Source organism: Fukomys damarensis, unplaced genomic scaffold, assembly GCF_012274545.1.
Source record: "Fukomys damarensis isolate Sample0158 unplaced genomic scaffold, DMR_v1.0_HiC HiC_scaffold_15, whole genome shotgun sequence".
NCBI classification, from domain to species: Eukaryota; Metazoa; Chordata; class Mammalia; order Rodentia; family Bathyergidae; genus Fukomys; species Fukomys damarensis.
This window is the reverse complement of record NW_022900927.1, coordinates 60,769,787-60,775,801: the sequence shown is the minus strand read 5'-3', so window position 1 is coordinate 60,775,801 and position 6,015 is coordinate 60,769,787.

Genomic DNA, 6,015 nt, shown 5'->3' with positions numbered 1-6,015 from the left:
ACAGCCTATTTGCCCATCAGTTGGAAACTGGATAAAAAAGATGTGGTATTTCTATAAAATGGAATATTACTCAGCCATAAAGAATGAGAAAATAGATTCATTCATAGGAAAATGGATACATATTGAAGATATATTCCTAAGTGAAATAAATAAGGCACACATGTGTAAATACCAAATAGTTTCTCTGGTGTGAATAATCTGCAATAATACAGAAGATCCTAATAAGATTAATGACATTGAGAAATGGGAAGAAAGGAGCTAAAAGTGTAGGGAAGGTGGGACGGGTAGGGGAAGGGTAAAAAGGGAAAAGAAAAAAATGTGAGATAATGAAAAGATGGAAATAAAGTGTTTGTAGATGGGGAGGGGACGAGGGGGTGAAGGGAGGGCAGGGACAAGGGGAAAAAATGAGAACCAAGACTTGTCATGTAGAGGTACAAGATCCCAACAATGAATGTAACTGTACTGTATCCCTAAAATGTACCAATAAACTCAATTAAAGCTGGGGGAAAAAAAGTAACAAAGCAAGGGCTGGGAATTATTTAACATCTTTTCCATAGCTCTTACCATATATATTCTAATTTACTTACCCATCTGTCTCCCCACTAGAGAGCAGAGGGGATGGCTAATATTTCAGGGTATGCGGACTATTCCTTTTTCTCTTGGTAGGCACGATTCCACACGCAGGGTGTGTTTTAGGAAAGGGGATTTGTCCTGGCTCGCAGTTCTAGAGGTCCAACATTGAGAGGCCACATCTTGTAGCTGGCAATGTCCAAAGTGGTATGAGAATCGCACGCCAAGTGACAAGAAAACACTAGCATTTCCGGTCTCTCCCTGTCCTCAGAAAGCCACCAAGAGTCAACTCCGGGGGCTCCGTTCTGATGACTTTGTCTGACGCTAATCACCCACCCAACTCCACCTCCAAACTCTATGGTCAGATCAACTTTCTGGCCCCTTCACATCTCCAGTGGGGACTGGATGTCAACCCAGGAAACCTTCGGAAACACGCTCGATCTGGACCCAAACTGCAGTGTCTCAACCCCATCCCAGTGTCTGGGCCCTGCCCGGGGCTCTGTTGAGCTAACGAATCCACGTGGGGAGAAAAATATGTCTGCTCATGGGCACTGGGAAGGGGCCGTGGCCTAGGAGGCCTGGAGGGAGGCCGAGTTTATCCTGTAGATCTTCGCCACCTTCCTCACTCAGGCAGCAACGCCTGCTCTGTAAAGGCACCAGAAGGGGTTGGTTCTTTTCCTGGACTCTGTGAAACTTCCCTGGCCTGGAGCTGAGGAAAGACTCCCTGGGTGGGCTGCACGGGGCTTATGAGGCCCCTGCTCATTACATTCAAGACTGAGGGTACCTGTGTATCTTTTCAGAAGAGGGAACCTAATGTGGTGGTTAATTCTATGGCAACTTAACTAGGCCACAAGGTGCCCAGATACCTGAATAAACAGCACTTCTCCGTCTGTGTGTGAGAGGGTGTTTCAGAGGAGAATTATGTCTGATCGATAGACTGAGAACAGCAGGTACCGCTCCTCAGAGTGGGGGACACCACCTAATCTGTGGGAAGAAAGCGTCAATAAAACAGAAAGGCAAAGGAACCCCCTCCCTCTTCTCCCCCCGCCCCGGAATCCACAGATCAGCCCCTTCCGCTCTCAGGCCTTCAAACAACACTGGCTGCAAACTACAACTGGTTTCCATGGGGCCCCAGGTTGCAGAAGGTAGACAAGAGTTCTTAGCCTTCATAATCGTGCAAACCAACAACTTATAAGAAATATATATATATATGAAATATCAGTGATTTATCACAGTAAGATACACTGTGCCATTAACCTCCCCCCAAACTATTCCCGCTCCCTTTGCACATGCTTAGCGCATCATTATCGCCACTTTCTGAATCACTTCTGGAAGTCTGACTTCATGTCTTTAATTTATGATGAAAAATTCAGTGACCGCTGCTGCCCAGGAAGGCAGACTGGCAAAAATATTAGTGTCCCTTCACCCGATTCCTGGCTCTTCTCCAAAATTAAGATGATCATGAAAGGGAAGGGTTTTGAAGGGATTCAGGACATGGCAGCACAATGCAAGACCTGCGTCAGGCAGTGGCGAGAGCAAGGGCAGAAGTGTGTTGGGGAGGGGGGAGTGACAACCGTCCTTTACTGTAATAAATGTGTAAAATGGAAACATTCACTGAGGTTCTGTCATACACTGTATAGTTCATTTATCAAGAAATCTGCTTCTAGAAAGGTGTCATTAAGTAATTTCATCTCTGTGTGAATATTGCAGTACACTTATACAAATTAATGTGGCTACCACATCACTAGGCGATATAATCTTAGGGGACTATTGACCCATCATCAAAACCTTGCTGCATAGCAGATGACTGGGTGTGTGAATCACACACACACACACAGAGTTTCTCTGCAGAACCCTCATAAGTATATGTTGTTTTTAGCAGTTGTTTAGTAGTGTGCCTGACCCAATAAAGACAAAAGAAAAATAATGACAGAGCAAGTGTTTCACATCCGAAATGTACTGGGTAAGGAAAACTAATTTTAACAATGAAGCACATAGCCAAATGTTAGATTCTTCATTATAACAATAATGACTCCCTTGTTCCTATGCTATAATTCATTATATGTGAAGAAAATTAAAGATCAGATAAAACAATCTTTGTTTTCCAAAATTCCAGCGTTAAGCTGGGTACAGTGGCACATGCCTGTAATCCCAGCACTTGGAAGGCTGAGGCAGGAAGGTCACCTCAAATTCCAGGCCCACCTGGGCTACATAGTGAGTTCAACGCCAGCCTGAACTACACAGTGAGGCCCGGTCTCAAAAAGACAAAAAACAAAACAGTAAAATGAATGTTAAAGTCAAATTATATAAAGTAGTTACCCTTCACATCTAATTAGGGTTTCTAAATGAAAATTTTGTAAAATCCTCAAATTATTTTTTTCTGAAAAAAATAAAATCAAAGTAGCAGGTGCATTAAGTACACTTGAGACTTTGTTTTTCTAACATTTTTTAAAATTTGTCAGATTTGTAATAAGTATGAAGTTTACTATGTGCTATAAACTTTTAAGTGATACACACACACCCTAATGACATAGATACTATCACCACTATGGGCAGATGGGTAAACTGAGGCACAGAATGGTGTGCGTGTTACTATGATGAGATCCAGGATTTATAAGTAGACTCCAGAGCCCCTCCCTCTTAATTACAAATGTGTATGAACTGATAGTTTTGCCTTCTAAATGTTGATTCTATTTAAAATATCATTTTATGCAGGCATTTTCCTTTAAAAAGAATCAGACGAGTTGTGCTGGCAATGCAATGTAAGATGTAAGGACACAGAAGAGGCTGAGGTTTCCCTAAGTACATCAGGGCCAGACAGCTACACTGCAAAGGCAGTAAACAAGAACAGCGAGTTCTTTTCTCAGGGAAGAAAACAAACTATTCTGGCTTCTCTGTCTCCATTTCTGTGTCATTAAGATTTCTGATCAATTGATAATAAAAAGCATTTTTACCTGGAGCGTGGGTCTGGAAACCACACAGTCCATCTGTGCATGAAGACCTCTTATGTCACACTAGTTAGCCTCCTGACAATTTAACTTCATTTAAATAAATTTTAAATTAGATAAAACAGTTTACTTTTGGGGAACACTGCCTTCTTTTTGAATCCCATGTATCAATGCAGAGAAAATTTATTATAGGAGCCAATCTTATTTGCCTTAAATGTGCTTCATTTGTTATTTTTACAACATATGATTCTTTTTTTCTGAAAAAAGACACCTGTATCTCATCTTCAACTTCAGGGTATTGACAGCTGCATAGGTCAAAGTTTTAGATTCAGAATCATCTGGCTGGAGTTCAAGTTTATCCACTTTATTTTATATTCATATTTATTAAAAATTATTACAAAGCTCCATTTCTATTTGAAGAACAAAATTTTGTGTATTAAAAGGTCATTTTCCAAGCCTTCAGAGTAACCTACAAAGCAGGGCATAGTGGCACATGACTGTAATCCCAGAACTCAGGAGGCTGAGGCAGGAGGATCACCTGGAGTTTGAGGCCAGCCTGGGCTACATAATGAGTTCAAGGTCAGCTTGAAATACATAGTGAGACCCTGTTTCAAAAAAAAAAAGTAACCTATGAAAACATTGGCTTCCTGACCATCAGTGAACACTGCTATGTTGTCACCTGCGTGCCTGCTCACAGAACAAAGTTCGGGAGCTCGGACAGGAAGGGCAAGGCACAGAATCACCAGGAAGATTCCAGGGAGGTTTCTGGAACGCTGCTGCTTTATTCAGGAAATGCACAGGCGTATATAGAAGAAACCATGGGGGGAAAACATGGGAGGAGCATTTAACATTTAGCGATATCTTATTGGCCAGACATGGCGGAGTGATTTTTCTTGGGCGAGGTGTAGCCACGGCCTAGGGGTGGAGGTGTAGCCTGCTGGACCCAGCATCTCTGCACTTAAGTGAGTTAGCTCAGCCTTAGCAAGGTTTTCAACCGAGCTTGTTCAGGAGACAGCAGTGCAGCGCACCTGGCCCAGCCAGGCTTGAACTTCTCCCACAATTCCCCTTTTTATCTCTCACTCGAGCCTCAACCAAGAGAACCACATTTTTATGAGTTTGTTTATACCTTTTACGGGCTAGGCATCTGATTTTTTAAGATAAAGAGCAATGAATGCCAGACCAGATTCTCTCTCATATATTACTAAGAGTAACAACATCAAGAACCTGTGTATCATTTAACTGAACAATAACGAGTCAAGGTTTGTAAATGCTGATTGTATTTGGGATCCCAGGTTTTTCATATACAATTTGACAGATTTTTATAATCCTTACAATGTTGACAACGATAGAGTAACACAAATATGGGTGAAATTTGCACAACAGCTTAGAATCTTAGTCTCTAATAATTGAATTTTTTCCCAGACAGGATTTATCTGGGTTTGTAAATTTAAAATGGCGGCACGGACATCTGGAAACAGTAGGCTGGTTTCTCCGAAGGCCTGTGTGGTATTTTTGTCAACTGGTTGGCGGCAATGGCGGAGATTCCCAAATCACGTCTACTGTGAGGATGAAGCACGAGGTTAAAGAGCGGATCTGAATCCTGAAAATCTTTTGTAAGATTTACCAGAAGTCAAATAGTGGGAGGCGTTCTAGCGAAATATAGATACCAAACAGGAATGATTAAAGAAAAGGGGGTTTACACAAGGGGTCAAGCAAAACTGGGGTGATATCGGTTGGCTTGAGGCCCACAAATCAAGAATCGTTCCCAAAGGTCTGGGTAGCTGACCCTGCTACGGCTGTGGGATACAGGAAAACGAACGTGAAAGGGGAAGGCAGGCAAGCGCTGAAGGGGAGAGAGAGATCAGGCCAACCTATGGTAACCAGGCAGAGATGGGGTCAGGAACCAGAGCCCCTACTTCCGGATTTGGGGAGGGGAGGACCAGCCTGTGTTGAATTTGCAGGGAGGGCTGCACAGAGTAGGACCACTAGCATAAGGCCTGGGCCTGGTTTAGGGGTTCCCGGTGGTGGGCGTCCTCGCTGTCCAGGGCTGGAGGAGGCGGCAGGGACCCTCCACTGGAGAGCTGTGGAGGTGCAGTGGGGACTGCGGCTGTGTCCCTGCCAGGGAGGGGAGGGTCCAGGGTCTCCCGGCTGCATCAGTCCCGGCGTCCTTCAGAGGGACAGAGGGCTCCCAGGGACGGCCATGCCAGGTCCCCCCAGACACCCGCCACACGTCCTCGGGCACAGCCACGTTGAGGTGTGGGCGCTCCAGGGTGGTGAACACAGACGCGGTGACACTCTGGAGGCCATCGCTCCGGATCCTGGGATCTCAAATCCTGGAGGAGCTGAGGTTCTGTAGGGCCTGGGAAGCCTGCTGTGAGCTGCTTGGCCACCAGGACCTGGACAGTGAGGACTCCCTGGACCTCCCCCCACCTCCGCCCCCTGCGACCTTCCTGGGCCTGCACCCAGTGCCCGCCAGCCCGCTGGGGGCGTCGCTCGC